At 40.8% G+C, this 24288-nt stretch overlaps 1 protein-coding gene and 1 pseudogene across 2 annotated transcripts in view; both read left to right on the top strand.

The window, feature by feature from the left end:
- Positions 1-24288, top strand: part of Dpp10 (dipeptidyl peptidase like 10) — a 1523950-nt gene that overhangs the window by 1034474 nt on the left and 465188 nt on the right. The gene's annotated exons all lie outside the window — the stretch shown is intronic.
- Positions 1522-2299, top strand: LOC110544629 (SPARC-like; annotated as a pseudogene).

Here is a 24288-nt window from a genome sequence, read left to right as displayed (position 1 = left end):
TGTAAAGGGACATTATTATAGATATTTTTGTAATTTTAAAAAGAACAATAATGGAATATTATCAGCCATTTTAATTTTAAAATGTGTGATAAATATGTAAAATAGATGTATCTACCAAAATACAAGTTATCAGAATTAGTTTTAGAAACAACCCAAAATGTGGAGACATTAATAAGCATAATGATTAAATTAGTAGACAACAAACAAAAATTCAAAATAAAGTCACTTTATGAAAGATGAAGTTTGAATGACAAAAATACATCAAGTTTAATTTCCTGGTTTGTGACATTTTCACAAATTTTTACAAACCTTAGCTTTTCATAAGCAGTTTACACAGTGACTGTAAGAAACCAGAAGGTTTGGAACTACAAGGTTTATTGAAGCTCTGGAAAGGTGATCCTGTGAGCTCTTGAATTTCAAGAGCCTGTTTGGATATTCTATCAAGAGAACACAGCCGGGCCTGATGGCTCAACTAGCAAAGCCAGTTACCCAAGCCTAACCTGTGTTGCTTCCAGGGAATCCACTTCTATGGAAGCCACAAGGTGAAGTTAGCAATGACTCCAGAAAGTTACCTAGTGATCTTTAGTCATGAGACAAGGCACATGCTTGCACATTCCTACGCACAAACTCACACAATACACTGTCTGTCTCTCTCTTTGTGTCTCTCTTTTCCCCCTCTCTCTTTCACAAACATGAACACACAAATAATAAAATTATGCCAAATATATTTTCCTGTACACTCATGACCAAATTATGGTAATCCACCATTGGAGCATGACAAAATCCTCCATACATGCCACTTCTAGAAGATCAATCATAGACCCATGAGGTAAAAGGATGTATCTACCGCCTAGCTAGATCAGCAATATCAACCTGGCAATCATGGAGTGACAGATATTGCTACAACATCTCTCTCTCTCTCCCTCTTTTTTCTATATCACACACACACACACACACACACACACACACACACAAATACCTCTAAATGCCTTTTTCAGAAATATACAATGATGTTGACAGCTAGAAAACAGTGTGATAATTTTTTTTCACAAGTTGAATGTTTTCTTACCACATTGTCAAGTATTTCTACCCCGAGGCATTTTTTTGCTACCCCACAAAATAAATGTACAAACAAAGATGTTTAAAAGTACATAGACCCAAAATTACCTGTGAGAACTCCAAAGTAGGAGCTAGGCAACCGGGTTCATCATTTAGTGGGATACTCATCTTCAACAGTGTAGGAGCCCAGGCAGTGAAAACATGAAGTGGGGCTGGAGAGATGGCTCAGTGGTGAAGAGGGTGCACTGCTTTGCTCTTGCAGAAGGGCCTGGGTTCCATTCTCAGAACCCACATTGTCAGGTGGCTCACTGTTGCCTATCACTCCAGCTCTAAGGAAGCCAATGCCCTCTTCTGGCTTCCGAGGACACTGTACCCATGTGCACATACCCACACACATACATATGAAACAAAATAAAATCTTTAATAAGAAAGAAATAAGAAGCAATGCAGAAGGACTCAAACATGACACAGAGTGTAAGACACCTCATGTGATAGCTGCCTAGGTCAATGAGTTGAGCTATGCTGAATGTCTTTAATGGAAAGGTGTAGAGACCTTGGAGAAAAACAGTGTTTGCTTGAGCCTGCATTTATGGGTGATTTCAGAACTGTGTCAAGGAAGCTGTTGAGGGGGTGGTAGCTGACAACCCCTGACAGAATCACCACTGCAGACACTGCAAGGTGTGAGCTAGAAGACAGGCCTGTGTGTGTGTGTGTGTGTGTGTGTGCGCGCGCGCGACGTGCCAGCACCCCACCAGCTTCCCTGTTTTCACTGGCCAGTTTGAGAAGGTATGCAGCAGTGACAAGACCTTCCACTCCCTCCGACATTTCTTTGCTACCGAGTGAACCCTGGAGAGCACCAAGAAGGGGTCACTAGCCTGGACTACATCGAGGCATGCACATACATCTCCCACTGCCTGGATTCCAAGCTGATGAGGTCCCTTTGAACATTAGTGACTGGCTCAAGAATGCCTTACTACCCTTGTGTGAGAGAGATGAGGACGACAACCTCCTCACTCAGAAGCAGTAGCTGTGTGTGAAGAAGATTCAGATACATAAGAATGAGAAGCTTCTGGAGTCCAGAGATTACCCGTTGGAACTGCTGGCCTTAGACTTCTACAAGAATTGCAACATGATTTCAACCCTGAGTTTGATTAGTTCCAGCTGTCTGCTCCTCTTGGATGTGTCTGATTCCTCCCCACCCCCACCTCGAGTTTTTTTTTTGTTTTTTGTTTTTTTTTGTTTTTTTTTTTTTTTCAATGCAGTTTATTCAGGAACCTTGAACAATCCTCGGACCCTGGGGAAAGGCAGCCCACAGCTTAAATAGCCTCTGGGTAGCCAACCCCAGCGTGCCATGTGGGCAATGCAGATAGGTCCACATACATGGAAGCAAGCCAGATCTTCAGCCTTAGCCAATTGTGGAATTGTTCGTGACAGAGAGCACTCACCATCGGGAAGGTGGAAGGCAGAAACCAGCTCCACCTTTAAGACGCGGCATTACGCAGCTCTCTACAGTTCCCCCTTTTTGTTTTAGACGCATCAGGCAAGAGTAGAGGTCTGATCTCTGATATTAGAAATAAATTGGGACTTTGTACTGATGTTCATTTAGGTGTCATCCACCCAAAGAGCATCAGACCCGTCCGATACCTTTTTCTCAGAGGTGGGACCTGAGGCATCAACCCGCATGCAATCAGACATGCTCTTCTCTGGGTCCAAAGCGGCTGACCCTGAGTGCAGTGCTTAGCCTCGCATCCTGAGCGTAACATTTTAGCTTTTTATGGTAGCCAACCATGCTTGGGGAGACTGTCCTGCTTCAGTGGCTGTAAAGGCCTGAATGGTCATGGCTGCATTACTCTGTTGCGAGACTCTAATCTTGCATTTTTACCACAGGCAAACCAAGGTGACCAACACCAGAAGGCCTACTAACGCTCCCATGCCCGCCCATTCCTTCAGATGATTCATGGCTGCAGCAATCCATGATGATAATCCTGTGGCTAGTCCTGCGTCCACTCTGGTAGAATTTACCATGACAATGGCCACTCACAGCTGCTCCATCTTAGTATCGAATTCTCCAGTCCAATTACCTAAAATATAGCTAGACAATTGTTTAGACAGATTTGCAGCACGGGAAAAATTCTCATATTGTATGCTAGTGACTCAAAGTCCAGCATACTTCCATTGACAGCCAAGTTGAGCGATTTGCCATAGGGTATCAATTTGCTCCTGCACGAGGTCAATCCTCTGATTGAACACCATCAAGCCTCCTTTTAGTTGAGCATTAATTCCTTTAATTTCACCTCGAGTTTTTAGGTGAGCCATTAAGTTGCTTGAATAAGATGTTTCAAATTTCTTCTTGAAGGCACTTAGTGCTATGAAGTTTCCTCTTAGCACTGCTTTTGTTGTGTCCCATAAGTTTGAGTATGTTGTGCTTTTATTTTCATTGAATTCTAGAAAGACTTTAATTTCTTCCCTGACCCAGCTGTCATTGAGTAGCAAGTTGTTCAGTTTCCATGTTTGTGTAAGCTTTTTCTTATTTCTGTTGTTGAGGTCCAGCTTAAGTCCATGGTGGTCAGGCTAGCAGTTCCATGAGGTAATCGCCACAGTTCCCTAGTCCCATGCACTACCCAGTGTCTCACTGGCTGTGCTAGAAATTGAGTCATGTAAGATTGCCTTGTGCACACATGAGATATCATTAGCTTTCATCTTTTTCTCCCACTTTACTTTAATCCCAGTCAGACATTGTGCTTATTTTATTTTGGGGTATGGGCTACTTGGGGTCTTCTGCAGTTTGGAGGTAGGCAAAAGGAAATTACAGACATAGACTGAAAATCTGGGCAAGGATACTCTGCAGTCCAAGGACCCACTAGTCAGAACCAAGTAAGAAGTCTTGGTAGCTTAGGTCATCGGCTGACAGAATATTTCAGAGCTGTTATACACTGCCAGCTGCTCAGAACCTCCACTCTTCAGGCCCTTTCTTTCCCTGTGTGGTTGTTCGTTCAACTTTTGGCCATTCCCAGGACTACGGGTGGACCAGAACTTCTTCACATATCTTGGGATTGGGGAAGGGGGAAGCGCTTTGCCTGCTGAGAGGCAGTTTCCAGAGAGCTAGACTCAAGAGGAAGACAAAATTGTAAAGCACAGAAAGTGAAGCTGGAATTGGTTTGGGTTTGCTTTCCACATCTCAACATCACACATAAGGTTTCTAGGATGTCCTTTTCCCACCCCCCTTAACACTAGTGTTCAAGAGAAACTTCCTACTCAATGAACTGGTCAGATCTTATAGGCAGAGGACTTGTACAGCTCCAAGCATTTCATGAAAAAGCTGCTGCTCATTAATCACACAAACTCTCAAAGTGAGGTGAAGAGCTTGACAAATCTTTCAATGTAAAAAAAAAAAATAAGTTCTTAAAAAAAAGAAAATAAGTCATAATCATTTCTCTGTAAATTTTAATAAAATATATTTTTCAACATTTTTCATTTGGTTGTCATTTTTGTTTATGGAGTATTATTAGAAATATTGGCTAATTTTCCAAGTAGCTGACAGGTTTATTTCAAGTCATGATAAGTACAGAAAGCAGTAATTATAGCAAGGCATGGTGGTGTACACTTGTCATGCCAGTACTTGGGATACTGAGACAGGAGAAATAATTCTGTTAATTTGAGGATCTGTTGGATTATATAGCATAGCAAAACTCTCTCATACACACACATCAACAAACAAACAAAATTTAACAACTAGAATGGTAAAAAAAGTCATTATTAATGCTAATATAAAATGTTCCAACATGTAATTGAAAGATCACTTGTATATAATACATATCATTTTCCAAGCATGTTAAAATCTTGCATTATTAGATAGCAGTAAGAACATTTCCCTTTAAAAAGTCAAGTCAGTATATTTTCCTTCTTTTTACCCGACATTTTGTTAAGTGTTTACATTGATGACAAACAGCACCCTCTGTCTCCTGTAGCTCAGGCTGTCTGGGGTGACCTTGGATCATCCTTGTTCTCTTTGGCTTGATCTTTCTTCATGCCTTTATCTACCGTCTTCTCCTATGGAAATGCAAAGTTTTGTTTATGTGTTCACTAATAATTTCTTCTGTGTCACATGAGTGACATAGTGCACGTTAGGGGGTAACTTACAGGAGTCAGCTCTCTCTATCTCCTCTATGAGTTTCTGAGAATCAAACTTGGGCTGTCAAATTTGGCAGCCAGCACCATTCCATGCTGAGCCATCTCATCACCTCCCCCCCAAATGTTTCACTATCAGTCACAGTTACAAGCTAACAGGGAATTATCTCATTCCAAAAGCATCTTGATTTCTTTCAGTTGGATATAAAAAGGATCATGTATAGGAGATTTAGGGGTACACACACAAGTATGCACATGCCTATATATTTAAAATCTGTATACATGTATGTATGTGTGTGGGGTATATGTAGTTGGGTGGGAACATACATCCAAGTACATGCATGAACTTCAGAGAAGGACATCCGGTGTCTTGTACCTTATTTCACTGAGATGCTCTTTCAGTGAATCTTGAGTGAAACTGTCAGCCAGCAAGCTTCAGCAATCCTCCTGGTTCTTCCTTGTACTTCCATGAGTTACATACACACACAACCATGCCCTACTTTATACTTGGGTGCTGGGGATTTGAACGCATGTCCTTACATTCCTGCAACAGCTGCTCCCACCCTCTGAGCCATCTCCCCAGGTCTCTATATAACTAAAATATAGCAAATTAGTGTTAACATTCAAGTTACAATTTAAATTTTCCTAATGAGCTTCTTTTCAATGTCTTTTTTTTATCTTACATTAAAATGCTTATCTCCAAATATTTACATATTACTCATTTTTACAATGTTATAATATGCATCCTTGCTTCAAAATTTTAATACATTATGAATATTAACATTCAAAAGTCCTGTGACAGAATTTAGACAATAGTCATCTTAAATAGTTCTTTTGTTAAAAGAAATTAAATATCACAACAATTTTCATACTCACCATTGCATTAATATTCTGATAGAAAATTAGATTAATTTTTTTGGCCTCTGCTTTGTGATTTTTTTCTTTGCTTCATTTTGAAATAATTATATGTAAATTGTAAGACTTTCCCATGGTGCAAATCTCAAGACATTTCATAGAAGGAAAAATATACATGGAAAGTCTACTTTACTCCATTGTGAATAACAGCTGCTCAAAAGTCACATGACTTGGTAATTAAGGGGAAAAGTGTGTACTTTTACCATGGTAAAGCACATGAATCTCATAGTTTCAGTAGTGTCTTCAATGAAGGACTGCAATATTGCCTTGTCTGTAAGATTTTGGAACCTAGTTTTAAGAGAAGTGATTAGAGAGCTTAAGTAGAGTAGACCAAAAATTCTGTTCTTTCCAGCTTCTGGCTATTACAAATAAAGCTGCTACAAACATGGTTGAGCAAATGTCCTTTTTGTGTACTTGAGCCTCTTTTGGATATATGCCCAGGAGTGGTATGGCTGGATCTTGAGGAAGCGCTATTCCTAGTTGTCTGAGAAAGCGCCAGATTGATTTCCAGAGTGGTTGTACAAGTTTACAACCCAGATGCCCCTCAAATGAAGAATGGATGCAGAAATTGTGGTACATCTACACAATGGAATATTACTCAGCAATGAAAAATAAGGAAATCATGAAATTTGCAGGTAAATGGTGGGATCTGGAAAGGATCATCCTGAGTGAGTTGTCCCAGAAGCAAAAAGACACACATGGTATATACTCACTCATATAGACATACAACATAGGACAAACCCACTAAAACCTGTGCATCTAAAGAAACTAAGCAAGAGAGAGGATCCTAACTAAAATGTCCAATCCCCATCCGGAAAGGCAAAGAGGATGGACATCAGAAGAAAAGAAAACAGGAAACAACCTAGGAACCTACCACAGAGGGCCTCTGAAAGCCTCTGCCCTGCAGACTATCAATGCAGATGCTGAGCCTGATGGGCAACTGTTGGGCAGAGTGAAGGGAATTTTATGTAAGAACTGGGAAATAGTAAGAACTGGAGAGGACAGGGTCTCCACAAGGAGAGCAACAGAACCAGAAAATTTGAACACAGAGAACTTCCCAGAGACTCATACTCCAACCAAGGACTATTCATAGAGATAACCCAGAACCCCTGCACAGATGTAGCCCAGGGCAGTTCAGAGTCCAATTGGGTTACATAGTAATGTGAAGAGGGACTGCCTCTGACATGAACTGACTGGCCTGCTCTTTGATCACCTCCCCCTGGGGGGGGAGCAGCCTTACAAGGCCATAGTAGAGGACAATGCAGCCACTTTTGATGTGAACTGATAGACTAAGATCAGAAAGGAGAGGAGAGCCTCCCCTATCAGTGGACTTGGGGAGTGGCATGCATGCAGAGGGAGGAGGGAGGGTGGGATTGGAAGGGGAGGAGGAAGGGGCTTATGGGGGGATGCAGAATAAATAAAGTGTAATTGATGAAAAATAAAAAAAAAAGTAAAAAAAAAATTCTGTTCTTTTGAGGTAGGATCTCATGTAACCCAGGCTGTCTGATGATGACCTTGGATCCTCTTGCCTCTTCTTCCTTTGTGCTGAGGCTCCATCGTAGCGGGTTTATGCAGCCCTGTGGAGCAGACTCAAGGCTTCCCTTGTGTTAGAGAAGAGGTCTACCAAGTGAGTTCCCTTCCCAGTTCTGACCAATCATTTTTGTATGCTAATGCCTTCTATTTAGCTGCCTCAGCTGAAGACTGTTTTCTGGAGAATCGAGACTTGGAAAAATCTGAAGGTCTAAACTGTCATTTTTTTCCCTTTGTTTAAATTGTGGGATCTGGGGTTCTATTGCATGATAGGCACGTGTTCTCTTACTGAGCTTACCCCCTCAGGCTGTCCACTGAAAAGCTGAACACTCATCATCTATGAGATTTGTAGGACGTTCATGGCAAAAAGCCTGTGATTGCTAAGCACATGAGCAAGTTTTCTAGAAGAGTGATGTCTCCTTGCTGGAAGTACTGAAGGCAAGCCCTGGGAATACAGACATTATTCCTTGCACTGTACATGGATTAAATTTGTAGCATATGGTTTATAGACATTATTTCTCTTGTTGAGGGTCTGAGTTCTTACTTTCAAAGATGGCTTTCCTTTCTCACATAAGTATGTTTACTCTCGTTACTTTCAATATTTCGCTAGTATTAAAGGCCAATAGACACCATATTATTTTTAAGCCTGTTATTAAATGTCAAAGCATATTTACCAGGCCTCTGCTTTGAGCATCCCGTGAAAACAGAGTTCTTTGCTTTAGAAAGAACAGTGACTGCCCAACCTGGAGACCCAACCCTGTAGCAGCTGCATTAGGGAGGCTGAAGCAGAAGGATCTTAATTTCTGCTATATTCTGGGATACAATGGAAAGAAAGAAAGAAAAAAGAAAGAAAGAAAGAAAGAAAGAAAGAAAGAAAGAAAGAAAGAAAGAAAGAAAGAAAGAAAGAAAGAGCAAAGAAAATTAATGGAGAGAGGGAGAAAGTATGGCTAGGAGAAGAAGAGGAAAGGAAGGAAGAGGAAAAAAGTGCCAGGCAATGCTGGCACACGTGTTTCATCACCAGGCAATGCCGGCACACGTGTTTCATCACCAGGCAATGCTGGCACACGTGTTTAGTCACCAGGCAATGCTGGCACACGTGTTTCGTCACCAGGCAATGCCGGCACACGTGTTTCATCACCAGGCAATGCTGGCACACGTGTTTAGTCACCAGGCAATGCCGGCACACATGTTTAGTCACCAGGCAATGCCGGCACACATGTTTAGTCACCAGGCAATGCTGGCACACGTGTTTAATCAATCACCAGGCAATGCTGGCACACGTGTTTGTTTAGTCACCAGGCAATGCCGGCACACGTGTTTCATCACCAGGCAATGCTGGCACACGTGTTTAGTCACCAGGCAATGCTGGCACACGTGTTTGTTTAATCACCAGGCAATGCTGGCACACGTGTTTAGTCACCAGGCAATGCTGGCACACGTGTTTGTTTCATCACCAGGTAATGCCGGCACACGTGTTTAGTCACCAGGCAATGCTGGCACACGTGTTTAGTCACCAGGCAATGCTGGCACACATGTTTGTTTAATCATCACCAGGCAATGCTGGCACACGTGTTTCATCACCAGGCAATGCTGGCACACGTGTTTCATCACCAGGCAATGCTGGCACACGTGTTTAGTCACCAGGCAATGCTGGCACACGTGTTTCATCACAGCACTCGAGAGGCAGGGGCAAAGCAGGCCAACTGCTGTGCATTTGAGCTAACCTGTTCTTCCTAGAGTTCTAGGCCAGCTAGGAATACATAGTGAGAATCTGTCACTTTCCAAATCTCCGTCCTAATTGTGATTTTTGTCCTTATCCATATTACTGCCTTCATATTCTCTTTAAAAAAATACTCTACATCCTATCCAACTATATATATAATGTGTGTGTGCGTGTGGGTGTGTGTGTGGCTGTTCATAGTAGTTCTTGGTTCCCCAATAATGTTCTGACAAGATTTTAACTGATAAATCTTTAGCTACTGGGATGAGGTGCTTACAGTGTATATTAGTGCTATGGGCATTCTCATATTCTAATTATGAGTATGACTTTATTCAATGACTGGATTGCAAAACTCTTGAAAACATTGAGATATATCCTACTGAAGTGATTTGAGCTGTCCACCACAGGCTTCCCTGAGAGTATCCATGTTGATGGATGTTTCTTTGTGCTGTGACCTCTATGCTCCACATAGTTGCTGGATCACAGACAAAAAAAAGCTTCATAGATGATTGTTAAGACTGAAAATAAATAAAAAAAAAGAAAAAAAAAGAAATATGAAAACAGAAAAAAAAAAGACTGAAAATAGTGACAAACAACAACAAAAGATGTCTCTCCCAGATAAAGGTTTGCAACAAATTTCAAATCCTATTACTAAAGGCTCAGAATTATAGCTAAAGGAAGTAAGAGTGGTGGGTGATGATTTGGGAGGACAAAGATGATCCTACAAAAGACTGTTCACTTGTAACTGACTATTTGTAAATAGCTACTATTGGCATTGATAAAATGTTTACCAATACAGCAGCTTTATCATAACACAGGGAGAAGTTATATTGGGTCATAATGTAATGTTAATATGGATTTTAATACCTTAGTAATTAAACTATAGATTTTTATATTCATGAAAAGTACACCATCTTAAACAATATGGCTAAGAAGACAGACCTTAAAATTCAAATAAATCACTCATAAAGAAAGAGTGTATTCTTGTGGGGTTTATAGATTTAAATTCCTTGGAATTGTTCAAAATGAGTTTTGAGTACATTTAATCTTAATTCTTGCAGTGTGACTTTTCCATTCTTGGAAGAAATCCTGAATAATGCGTTTTTAGTGACACCATCTGAATTCCTCCACACCAGTCCAGTGTTTGATCCTTTGTTTCCTATGATACTGGAATAACTGGATTAAGAGATTTCCTTGGTACAGTGACTAAGAACTTTTGTTTCTTTGTTTTTGAGAGAGGGTTTCTCTGTGTAACCTTGGCTGTCTTGGACTTGCTTTGTAGACGAGGCTAGCCATGAACTCATGGAGATCTGCTCATTCCTGCCTACCTGAGTGCTGGGATTACAGGAATGTCCCACCACACCCAACTTGACTAAGGCATTTTAGAAGTTTATTAAATATAGAGAAAATGTGTGTGTATTGACCATCCTTAGATATTTAGTATATTAAGTAGGTCTTTCTTCTCAATCTTTACTCTTGTTATTTAAGGAAATCAAGAACTTAAAATGTTACTGGGAGGGATGATGGCCTATTTTTATTCCTAACTCAATGTAGATCTAGTAGATGGTTGCTGGGGAGTTAATAGGACATCCCATTTATACCAGGAGCAATGAAGGATTTTGATTGGTGATATGTTTCTTTATGTTAGAAATGTTATTTGGGCAAGTGAGGTGGCTCAGAAGGCAAGGTCCTTGCCATGGAGCTTGATGTCCTGAGTCTACTCCCCAGAATTTGCTATGGTAGAAAAGATACTGGCTTCTGAGCTATGTTCCTAGGTATGCAGTGTCCACACTCCAGTTTTTTGTGATGTGTGGTCACCAGCACTGTGCAATGAAGTCATGGCATCTTAGCCGCGGCTCATTCCCAAGAGGAGGTCACCTGAGGAAGAAACAGGTCTCAGTAGCATGGTCAGAGAGAGTATCAAGTAAACTGATCTGAAAAACCCGCAAAGCTCCTTCTACTGAGCAGGGAGTGGCCATCTCTTGTAATGTCGAGAAAAGACACAAAGAGAAACACAAGAAACACAAAGAGATCAGAAAACAGGCTGTGAGTCAGTATAATCGATGAACGTGAAGAATATCAGAAGCAGCAAATGCTGCGGCCTCCATGGTACTCAGACCCTAGGGTCGGTTCTCTTTGTCTGTCAAGGCGGATATTGTACTGGTTTGAGTGGGAATGTCTCCATAGGCTCATATAATTGAGTCCTTGGTCTATAGTTGGTGGAACTTTCTGGGAGGAAGGATTAGGACATATTTTGCTGCTGCTGCCATTGTTGTTGTGAAGAGGTATGCCACTGGGGAGGGCATTGAGGATTTAAAAGTCCATGCCAGGACTGATCTCTCTCTATACCTGCTACTTATGAATAATGATATATAAGCTCTCAGCTAAGGCTTCAGCACCTGCCTGTGTGCTTGCTACAGTATTCTATACCGAGATGATCATGGACTCCTCCTTTGAATCTGTAAGCAAGGTGCCCGATTAAATGCTTTTGTAATAAGTTGCCTTGGTTGTGCTGTCTCTTCACAGCAATAAAAAAGTAACTAAGACATGCATAAATTAGATTTCTTCTTTAAATACTCTGTACTTTTAAAACTCAATAAGTTAGCGTTACTTTTGTGATCAGAACAATGTATTCAAATAACACAAATATATCTGAATTAGAGAAATCCTTATCTTCATTAAACTAAATGTTAAATGTGTCAATCGTGACTGCAAATGCAGCTGCATCTGCGGCATGATGAATGAAAGCTGATTGGACATCAAGAATACACTCTGCAGATACTCTGCGTGGAGGCAACTCCAGGACAGCTTGGTTTCTGACTGAAATCCAGGTGTGGGTTTCTGCCCTGGTTCAGCGTGGTGGGCTGGAGGCCAATTTCATACCTCCTGTTCATTTGCCCTTCTGTAAAAAAATGTAATCAACTCTTAGTACTCCACTCAAACCTAATGCCTCTGGAACTCTGTCTACCCTATGGCTGAAAAAATTTTATACATACAAATATACATGTTTACATACATTTTTATATAGGCATATGTAGATGCATACAATTATATATAACTAGATTTGCACACACACATATACAAATCTACACCTACACGTATGTGTGTACACTTGCATAGCCAGATGCATTAACATACACAAGCCTACACACATTTACATACATTCATTTACAATTTTTATACATATACATATATGTATATTCATCTATATATACTTAGACATAGAATATATTTACACAAACATGTGTACGTGTGTGTGTGTGTGTTTGATTTAGGGTCAAAAACTGAGTACACACACATGATGTTGTGAAGAAATTCATTTACCATTCCCATCCATTTTACTAACCTGTTGTATCAGGTTTAGGAGGAACTGTTAGGTATTATGTTAAAAAGCTGTGTGATTTTCATACTTGAAATTGTACTTACATAGGATGAGATTTCAGGATTCTACTTCATCCTTGAACAAACTGGCTTTGTAAATGACATTGTCTGACCTTGTCATCCTATCACTGATGGACAAGTGAATGCATTATAAGACAAGAGAAACACCTTGCCCAAATACAGAGAAAAAATGCATAAGCTAGAACTCCATCTTTCCCTGTCAGAGTCTCTCTGCTGACTTCTAGGTATGGCACTCTGTAGTCATCTCTTTTTTCCAAGTTTTTATTGATTCTTTGTGAGTTTGTTCATGCACCTTAGTCCAACTCATCTCCCTGTCCCCTTGTATCTACCTTTATCCCTTGCAAACAAAATTAAAATTAAAAAACCCAAACAACCAAATAAACAAAACAAATAGAGAACATTTAGTTGTGGAAGCTGTGTTGTCTCAGTGTGTCCCACAAATTTCATTGCAGTGAGTTGGGTCAGGCCTCTGGCTTCTACCACACCATTAATACAGGATCCTCACTGTGACTTTTCATCATTATCCTGTTGTTACCCAGTGTCGTGGAGATTCTACAGCTTCGGGTCAGCAGAACTGGCCCTTTTTCATTCTCCAAGAGTTCACAGAAATGTCCATTTTTGGGTGGGCCACCTGGAAGCCCTGGATCTGGGCCTGGGTGTAGCCGCGCTGGTCAGCATGCTAGCAGTTCCTTTCTGCACCACCAGGGCAAGGTCTACAGCACTGTTTCAGCTAGCCTGCCCAAACCAGCCACCAGCAGGAGTCAGCTCTTGGCTCTCATGTCCTTGGGGCCAGCTCACCTGCACCAGTGCCACCAGAGCCAGCTACACTGTGCTGCCCAGTCAAGGCATGGGGCTCACTGTCCCAAGTGCTGCAACTGGACAGGGCCTGGGCCAGCTCTCCAGTGCTCACATCCTCAGGGCCAGCTGGGTCAACCATGTCTTTGCCATCAAAGCCAACTGTACTGTTGCTGCCCAGGTGAGGGGCAAGGCCCACTTCCCAGCTAGTGAGGGGCAGGGGCAGTTCACCCACACTCTTGACCCCTGGGCCAGGTCTCCCAAATGCCACAGGTGACAAGGGGTGAAAGGTGGGAAGGTCATCACCTCTTTGCCATCTCAAAACAGATAAGTGGATGGGTCACCTCTCCCATGCTCATGCCCTCAGGGGCTGGATCCCCCTACCCCTGCCATCAGGTTCAGCTCCACTGTGCTGCCCCAGTGAGGCACAAATTCTAGTCTCCCCAATGGTAAGATGTGGGACCAGATCTCTGGAGTGCCACAGTGAAGGGCAGGGCCAGTTCTGCACACTCCTTGGACATCTACCTGGTCCCAGGCAACTTCCCAGACCAGGAAAGTTCCCCATGGTCTCTAGTGGTAATAATATGAGCTAGGTACATTGACACCGGCCTATGCATGGCTTCATACCAAGAAATAGGCTGAGAATTTGCCATAGCCCCAGGTGGCAGGGCTGGCTATTCTCAACAGGTTATTCTTTTCCACCTTTGAATCTCTAGTTCCATTTTCTTTCATAATGGTCAAACTGTTCGATTCTCTTTTCTTTCCCATCTGTCACCACATACTTGCACACTGAAGTGGTGGGGCTTACAGCTGACAGGCATCTGGGTGGCCTTCTGTACTTGTGTTTCATGGCATGATGGCAAGCGGGCTTCAGTGTGGCATGGAAACAGGCAGGTCTCTGGATGTCTGACCTCTCCTGGTACCTGGAATTGCCCCTCTGTGTCTAAGGTCCCCCAACAGGCAGGTTTCTCTCGTTCTCATCTTTCATCCTAGCACTTATTTTATTTCCAATTGTATAGTAGAGAACCAGTTAATTCCACTTATGTGAATAATTAATAGATTTTTTTACCCTATGTGGCGTCAGAAATTGTTTTTGAATAAGCTATCATTTCCACAATGCACATTTTTATGGCAATTTTTAATGCTGAGATACATTTCATGACAATAGGTATTCACTAATGTATTTCAGTTTGTCCCGGGAACTCTGCTATTATGTATGGAAAAAATCTGAAGGAAGCTTTGCTTAAATAGTTAATAACTCCTGTAAGGTCCAAGCAAACAGCAGAGTAAATTTAAAAGTGATGAGGAATCTTCAATTTGAGGAAAGAACGTATCCAAGATCAACAAATGTAGGAAGATGTCCAAAGCCAGATCTCAAAGAATAACTCTGACTATAGAAGAGGCTTTGCAGCAGAGTTTAGTGTCTGGACATCTGATAAGAGGCCAGATTGCCTACTCGGAGACAGACATCCTGATGCTCTTCTTGTACTTTGTCCCTAGTCTGGGAACTTGCCACTGCTCCACACTTATTCACCTGATTCCCCGAGGAATTTTATTTTCCTGCTCTTATCTTCCTGACTGGCCTGACACATCTTTGTCACTCTTTCTTTTTTTCTTCACATTCTTCTTATTCTTTTTCCCTTTCTTCCTTCTCCTCTTCCTTTGTTTCTTCTTCGTTGACCTCCTCTTGCTCCTCTTCCTTCTCTGCCTCCTCCTTGCTATCATCCTCTTTGTCTTCTTCCTTCCACTGTCCTAGCTCCTCCTACCATATCTATTCTTCCTTTTTTATTCTTTTTCCTCACTCCCTTCCCCTTCTCTCTTACATTTAGCATTGCTCCTAGGGCTGTGCCTTGGTCAATTTCATTGTTATTATTACTTGATTTATGTGACTACCTATATGATCAATTCCAGTCTTGATAACACCCCTGGGGAGTTTTCTGGCCTCATCTCAGAGCAGAGATTCATACTAACAGTTGCTTCTGTTTCTGTCTTGGCATCAGTACCCATGTGCATCAATCCTCTCTGTCATACTAGCCATTTCTACAGGGCTCATCTCTAGCCTGTCCTTGAGTATATGATAATAGGTAAAGGGAAATGGGAAGTATGAAGGTCTGCATTAATTAAAAGGTCCATTAAGGGCCGAATGCCAGAACTTGAATAGATGAAAGCTTGCCAAGTGCACAGGTCCAGAAACTTAATCGCACCTTGCTTTAGTACAAGTTCTATGGACTGTAGTGCTCAAATACATGGCCTTCCCTTAATTTTCTGCTAATGCATAAAATCAGTCTTGCTTGTCTTTGTTCTTGCCATTGGCATAAAACATATGCAGGCCCAACTTAAGTGGAATTTACAAATGTGAATGTGAAAATAGGGATCTTGACCTTATGTCAGTGGAAAATAAATCATGATATAAATAAATCCTTCTGTATAATGGATGGTATGGGACTATGTATGTCATCATTTTTTTTTCATTGGTCCAAATATTTGATAATTGTAATATAATATATACTGTAAATGTGCTTATTAATGAAAATACTTTAAAACTAACTTTAAACTTATAATGTTTACCTCTGTAAGATTAATTTGTATAGCAATACTATTTTAATTATAGAATATCCAATTATCTTTGTTTCAGGAAGTATTATGGAAATAAGCTAAAATGGTAGCTTTGTTTAAATGTGTACGTTAAATCAAAGATCTTTATCTTCTGAGAATGTCTACCTAGTTAACATTCATGTTATTCTTCCAAAATTGCAAATATTTGTTTTCTGTTCATTGCTAGATTCTATTTATTTATTTATTAAAATTTATTCACTTTGTATCCCAGGAAGAGGGAAAAGAGTTCACAATTAATTTAAAATTGGAACTACTGGGACAGTAGATGAGAAGTCTAAACCTTGCAGCTGGAGACAGTGAGATGGCCTAGCAAAGTCACCTCTACCGAACCTAACTTTCAGAGTTTGATCCTCAGGAATCACATAGTTGAAGCACACAGACAACTCCAAAAGCTGTCCTCTGACTTTTATGTGTACACCATGACACACATGTGTATGTGTGCATATTCCTGAACACACACTAAATAAATAAATAGTGATCTTAAAAAAGGACCATTCATGGATATTACCTAGAACCCCTGCACAGATGTAGCCCATGGTAGCTCGGTGTCCAAGTGTGTTCCTTAGTAATGGGAACAGAGACTGTCTCTGACATGAACTCAGTGGCCTGCTCTTTGATCACCTCCCCCTCAGGGGGGAGCAGCCTTACCAGGCCACAGAGGAAGACAATGCAGCCACTCCTGATGATACCTGATAGGCTAGGGTCAGATGGAAGGGAGGAGGACCTCTCCTATCAGTGGACTTGGGGGGGCCATGAGGGGTGAAGAGGGAGGGAGAAGAGTGTGTTTGGGAGGGGAAGAGGGAGGGAGCTATAGGTGGGATACAAAGTGAGTAAAGTGTAATTAATAAAATAGCAATATCTTTAAGAACTTAAAAAAAATGAAATGTACAGGAGGACAACAAGCTATAAATTTTGGCAAGCAATGGTGCTGTGGTCTTGAATCCAAAGGCAGTCTGTAGGAAAAATTCATTATTCCACAGAGACCTCAAATCTTGTATATAAAGCATGTGAATAATGAGGTAAGCTTACAGTGCAATATAAAGAGTAATTTTTTTTAGTCGGAGTGTGCTCATTTAAATATTAATTGCATTTAAAAAATAAAAGCAACACCTACTATCATGTGTGATCAAACACCTGTGCAGCACAACTTAGTCAGTTTAGCACATAAAATCGATTACGTTGCAGAGTATATTTCAGAGACACCCAAGTGAGAATATCAAGTAGCCAAGGAGGTATATGCATCTAAACACGAAGAGAAATCCATGCTGGAGATTCAGGTTCTAGTTCCTCAGTGTATACACATCGTAATACGTTGGACTCAGTTTCAGAGTCCAGCTGAAGAACATAAATGCAACTGGACAAAGTTGTCCTTTTAGTGTTGCTGGGGTCAGATTACTGTCTGCAGAACAGAACATTGATTATAATAACACAGAGATCAAGATGCTGGAGTTTCCTGTGAAGTCATGGAAGCATGATTAAAATGGGACCAAGAATGTATAAGAAATGGTGAGAAGAAGTAGAATCAACTCTCCCAAGACATTTCCAGGTAGGAAGGAAATACAAGACAATATGGTAACTATTACTGAACGTGGATATAGGTCAAATGAAAAAATACTAAGTTTGTTGCTGAGAATTTTACGCCTGTAGATATTGAAGTACAATTATATCCTTCCCCATCTTTTCCTCCAGCTCTACCTGAATCAGTCTAATGTATCCCCATCTAGTCATCTCCCTTTTCTCTTAATATCCAAGTTCAGTCATTGTTGCTCATATAGACATAGGTATGGGACCATCCACTGAGCACAGAAAACTTACTAGTTGCCACACCCAAATGAAAGTGTTTCATCCTCCCCCCGAAGCCATACATTGCCATAGTTCCTCCCTCATCCATGATGAGATATTGCCTGGCTTGGTCATAATTAGCTCTTTTTCAAGCACCCACAATTTCTGTGAGTTCATGAGCACAGTAGGCATGTCATGTTCAGAAGGGAGCTTTTCACAGTATTCCTTCCCATCCTCCTACTCTTACATTATTTTACCTACTTTTCCACTATACACCCTAGACTTTTAGATGGTAGAAGCTGAAAAAGGGATCCCAGTTAGAGATGAAAATTACAGTGACTTATTCTTATTTCTTTGACTAAGGTTATGAATCTCTGCATAACTGCAGAAAGAAACGCAACTGGATTTTTGTTTTAATGAAGTGCATTTTAGAGTGCAATGTATTGACAGGGATGCTTTGCTGAAATAAGGTGTTATATGTGCAGGAAAAGTGACAGCAATTGCTAGATGGTCATTCTTGAAGATGGTCAAAGGGTAGGATTTAGGCCACACATTGAGATGTTTTTAGTAAAGGGTAACACGATAGATAATAACAAAGTAGTGTCACGCCTACACACAGAGCTGAGTGCATTCAGAGGTGCTAGCAGGAGCAATAGCCCTCTTCTGATTGCCTCCATTTTCTCTGTGTGGCTGGGCCATTCAGTGAAAGTAAAAGAGGAAATGGGCATGGAAAACTGTAGAAGACAGGGGAGTGTATGATTTGAAAAAGTGGTGCATTTGTGCAATTAGGAAATGACTATTCTTTCAAGGCAAACTGTCCTGTCCCCTTGGAGAACATCTCCATGGTGTGTGCATGCAGCCACAAGCATGATGCATGTCAGCAGAGGGCCTGTGTAGTGAGTGGCACCACCCTAAAAATACATGTTGAGTCTCAGTGCCAGGAGAATACAGTGAGAGCCTAGTGTTCAACGGCTGAAAGAAAGAATAATGTGCTCATCCTAAGACAACTAATGAGGCCTACTCATTTCAGGTGGATGACAGAGACCCTGTGTACAGTTTCCTCTTGAAGGGTATCAGTGTTAGCACTGGCACTAAGTGAAGGAGTCCACAGTTGTCACCAGGATTCTGCGTTCTGTTTCTCTAAGGGCAATGTCCACTACTCTGAAATAAAGTTTCCAAGTTGTATTTAAAAAAATAGGCCACCTCTTTCTTTTCTATATAACTTAAAAGAGTCTATTTTACCTCAAAAAATACATGCCACTTTAACTCTATAAAAAAGAAAGAACTAAAATAGCTTTAAAATATAATCAAACCATTAAAATGACCCCTGGTGGTATTTAAAATGAACCATGGGGCACCTGTTTGAATAGTATATTAATAATGCAGAAATGGGCTGAACCTTCTCTTGGAGTTCTGGAACTTTCCATTTCCAATGATTTATATTCAAAGATGATACAGGATGTTAACTGAAGAATGGAAAATGCAAAGTATCTTAACACAAGTAAAGTACCTTTAACTTACTTGCTGAGTGAGGAATCAGGAATGTCTGACAATTTGGCAGGAAAGCCTGTCTCACATAGATGAATAGGCTATACCTAGGGGTGAAATATATTCAAAAATTTCAATTCTGAGTCAGTAGGTATCATAAGATTTTGTTGGGGTCTTATACAAAAGACTTTGTGGTGAGGTTGAAATTTTCTTTGTCTAGTCCTCTAGGACCCCATGGCTGCCCATTTAGCATCCTCAAGTAGCCTTCTATCTCTCTCTTTCCCTTTTTATTTATTATTCTCTCATATATTAATTACGTCCTGACTGAAGTTTTGCTTCTCTCCCCTCCCCCACATCTCTCTTCTAACTTCCTCTTTCCCCAAGATCTTCTCCCCTTCACTTCCCCTCCTAAAAGAACAGATCTTCCAGGGACATCAGCTGAATACAGCCTAACAAACTATCATAAAACCAGAAACATTCTCACATCAAGGTTGGACAAGGCAACCAAGTAGAATGTAAAAGGTCCCAAAGGCAGGTAAAAGAGTTGGAGACTGCCACCATTCCTACTGTTAGAAATCCTACAAGCTGCTTAGCTATAACATATATGCAGATAGCAGCTTTATTCATAACAACCACTCACTGGAAACAACCTAGACATCCCTCAGCTAAAAAATGGATTTTAAAAGGTGGCACATTTTCACTATGAATTGTTAGTCAGTTACTAAAAAAAGAATGACATCATGAAATATGGTGACAAAGAATGGAACTAGAAAAAAATATACTGAATGAGGCAATCCAGACTGAAAGAAAAATATATTGTGTATTCACTCATACATGGATATTAGCTGTAAAATAAAGAATAATCATGCAATCCACAGACCCAGAGAAGCCAACTAACAAGGAGGGCTTAAGGGAGGATGCAAAGATCTTAATGGGAAGGGAAAATAGAATAGATATTTTTGAGGTGGACTGGGGGGGGGAGATGGAAATGGGAGCAGGAGAGATCAGGTGGGAGAAGATGGTGGTTAAGAATTCTGGGAGGTATCGGACGGTCTGATGCTCTTTGGGTGGATGACACCTAAATGAACATCTGTACAAAGTCCCAATTTATTTCTAATATCAGAGATCAGACCTCTACTCTTGCCTGATGCGTCTAAAACAAAAAGGGGGAACTGTAGAGAGCTGCGGAATGCTATGCCTTAAAGATGGAGCTGGTTTCCGCCTTCCACCTTCCCGATGGTGAGTGCTCTCTGTCACGAACAACTCCACATTTGGCTAAGGCCGAGGATCTGGCTTGCTTCCATGTATGTGGACCTATCTGCATTGCCCCCGTGGCACGCCTGGGTTGGCTACCCAGAGGCTATTTAAGCTGTGGGCTGGCTTTCCCCGGGGTCCGAGGATTGTTCAATGTTCCTGAATAAACTGCATTGAAAAAAAAAAAAAAAAAAAAAAGAATTCTGGGAGAGACTACTGGAATTGGGGGCATTCAGGGAGTGAAGTAGAAACCCAATACATTTGAAACTCCATAGAGTTTCACTATGAAGGTAACACTAGCAAAGACTCTTAGTAACCAGGCAGGGCTTCAATTGGAGAGACTGGGACACCAACCTGGCCACAAAAACCTCCAAACCACAGTTTGTCATACTCCCAGGAAGTGCTAAGTCATTATTAAGCCTCACATAATCATTAACAGAGAGACCAGAGAGACTTCACCAGCAAATGATAGGAGCACATGCAGTCTCATAGCCAAATATTAGGTGGAGCTCAGGGAGGCCTGCTGAGGAGGAAGAGGAGGAGGAGGAAGGATTGGAGCGGCCAGGCAGATCAAGGATGCCACAAGAACAAGGCCCAAAGAATCATCTGACAGGGACTCAATTTGGTTCACAGAGACCAGGGAATCTGTATGGACCAAACAGCCTTCTTATACTAAAGGCAAGCAAACAACAGGGCATTCGGGAATCAGGGAAAGACTGCTTCCATCATATATAGTTTAAGCCTCGAGCTTGACTTTGCTCGAGTAAACACACACCCTCCATGCTCATGCTAGTGTTCCTAATTAAATTCAGTGTCTCTCTCTCTCTCTCTCTCTCACTCAAAAAATGATGGCTGAGTGCTTAAGGCTGGGTGTTTTGGGGCAAGAAACATTTTAGGGAGAGAGGGCATTGATAGATAGTAATGTGGGGATTGTGAAAATAACCAGGATGTATTATATGCATATATGAACTTGTCAAAGAATAAACAAATTGACAAAAGTATCCAAGATAATTACACTTCTAAATTAATCACAAAATAACATTAAAAGAAAAAGGCTAGAGTTTGAAATCTTGCATGCTGAATGTATTGGTGAGATTATGAGGAAGTAGGGTTTTCTTTTCTTGAACATAAGGCATTATGTTACTCCTCAAACTGCAGTAGAGCTTGCACTTTGTTGAGTAAAGAGAGAGGAATGGAGAGCTCTAGAAGCTAAGGTGCCAATGGCAGAAGTTTCCTATGAGGTAGAAACTGTATGAGTGATTATTAATCATGCTTGTCTCCAGGTGTTCTTCCAGCAAAGGTGATAGATAATAAACAGCCTAAGATCATATCAAATAACAAAAAAATGACTTAAAGGCCATCATGGTTTCACAATAGTACATGGAAAGGAAAGTAAGAAATATGTAAGTAGGAGGAAAAGATGTGGCTCAACAGTTAATAGCCACAGTTAATAGCCAGTTAATAGTAGAGAACTCAAGTTCAATTTTCAGGAGCAATGTGGAACAGCTCATAACCAGTTACAACTCCATCTTCAGGGGATGTGATGTCCTATTTTGGACTCTGTGAGCACTGTGCTCATGTATATATATCAACACAGATACACACACATACTCCTAATTTAAAAAGCAAAGGATGATACTTTTTTTTAATTAAAAATAGGAATTTTTATGCACTATATTCTGATCATGACTTCCCCTCCTCTGACTCCCCCTGATCCTCCCCACCTTCCCACCTCCCCACCCTCCAAAAGCTATGCCCTTTAATTTTCTCTCTCATTAGAAAATATCTAATTACAAAAATTATATGAATAAAAACAAAGAAATATTTCTGGAGCAGGTGAGAAGTGATAGCTATGTTGTTACGTAAATCTAATACAAAACAGAAAAATAATACACAATTTTCAGTATGGCTGAATCCCATATGTAGCCACTAAACATGAGCAGTTTCTTCCACAAGATGACCCAGAATCTACACCAGGAGCTAGAGAGATTGACCAGAAATTGGAACTCTTTTTTTTTTTTTCAATGCAATTTATTCAGGAACCTTGAACAATCATCTGACCCTGGGGAAAGCCAGCCCACAGCTTAAATAGCCTCTGGGTAGCCAACCCAGGTGTGCCACGTGGGCAATGCAGATAGGTCCACATACACATACATGAGGATCTTGCCAGATCCTCAGCCTTAGCCAAATGTGGAATTGTTCGTGACAGAGAGCACTCACCATCGGGAAGGTGGAAGGCGGAAACCAGCTCCATCTTTAAGGCACAGCATTCCGCAGCTCTCTACAGTTCCCCCTTTTTGTTTTATCTTCCACAAGATGCACGTTTAGTCCCCAGTGCCCACATTTGTCAACTCACAGCCTCCTGTAACTCCAGCTGCAGGGGCTCAGAAGCTCTCGTTTGGACTCCAAGGCCAGCTGCATACACTTGACATAAAGTCTCACAAACATCCCCCCTAACACACACACACACACACACACACACACACACACACACACACACACGCATGCACGCACGCACGTACCTCCTGCAAACCATGCAATTGCAGTCTTGCTGGAACTTGTAACTCCATTCCATCCTAAGATTTCACACAGCAGAAGCTGCTCATCATAAAGGCAGTCAAAGCAATCAGCAGCCAGTAAAGTTTAAAAACAGTCTAAATGTAGTCCTTAGTTTTTTCTTGCCAATTATAAAAACAAAAACAAAACAAAACCACCAAAAAACAAAACAAAACAACAACAACAAAAAAAGAAGGGTAGTACAATATTTTCTGTTTAATTTCTGTGTGGCAGTCAGTTTTTCATTTAACCACAAGTCACTCCTCTTTTGGAAATATTTAGGAAATTTTAAAGCTTTATATTAGAAGATTGCATTAAGTTATAATTTATTTTTAAATAACTTAAAAATCTAAAACATGTATTTGTTTTAATGTCAATTTAATATTTTACATTTTAATTTATTGTTTAAGAATTTCATCTGTTTCGGTCAGACTTACCTCTGTTTCCTCTCATCTAACTTTTCCCATACCCACCCATTCCATTCCCCTCCCAAGCTCATGTCTCCTTTTATCCACTGAAGCCACTTGTTAGGAAGAGACAAGCTCAGCATTCTACAATGACATACAATCCTGAAGTCACTCAGTAAGGCAAATCCTTTTTTCAAAAATGCTGCATGGGAACCCAAACCTGAGGAGAGTACACACCTAACCAAAATGTCTCTTTTGATTCCTTATATTGTTGGTGATGTGTATCACCCCAATGGTAGGAGCTAGACTTCATAACCTAAAGTGTTTGTTCGCTGATGGGTGCAAATGAGAAAAGGGAGGTTCAGAAAATATGCCTCATTGTTGAGCTGACTACCTTTATATACAAAAAACAAAACTCATTTTTCTTTCCCTTTTCTGCTACTTTGTGTGCCTGGTTCAACACTTAATGTTACCATATGCTTAAATGTCTGTGATGTGAATCTCAAAATAAGTGTCTTTTTCATGATATACAAGTTATTACCTAGCTCCATCTCAAACCCAACAACGCTCTTTTTATTTCTGATGTTCATCTGTTGATGAAATAGCATGCTAAATCTCAAGTGGATACGAGGAAGA

The sequence above is a fragment of the Meriones unguiculatus genome, chromosome 18 (genome assembly GCF_030254825.1).
Source record: "Meriones unguiculatus strain TT.TT164.6M chromosome 18, Bangor_MerUng_6.1, whole genome shotgun sequence".
In the NCBI taxonomy this organism is placed as follows: Eukaryota; Metazoa; Chordata; class Mammalia; order Rodentia; family Muridae; genus Meriones; species Meriones unguiculatus.
The sequence above is the reverse complement of the archived record's forward strand: the minus strand, read 5'-3'. Positions and strand labels throughout refer to the sequence as shown.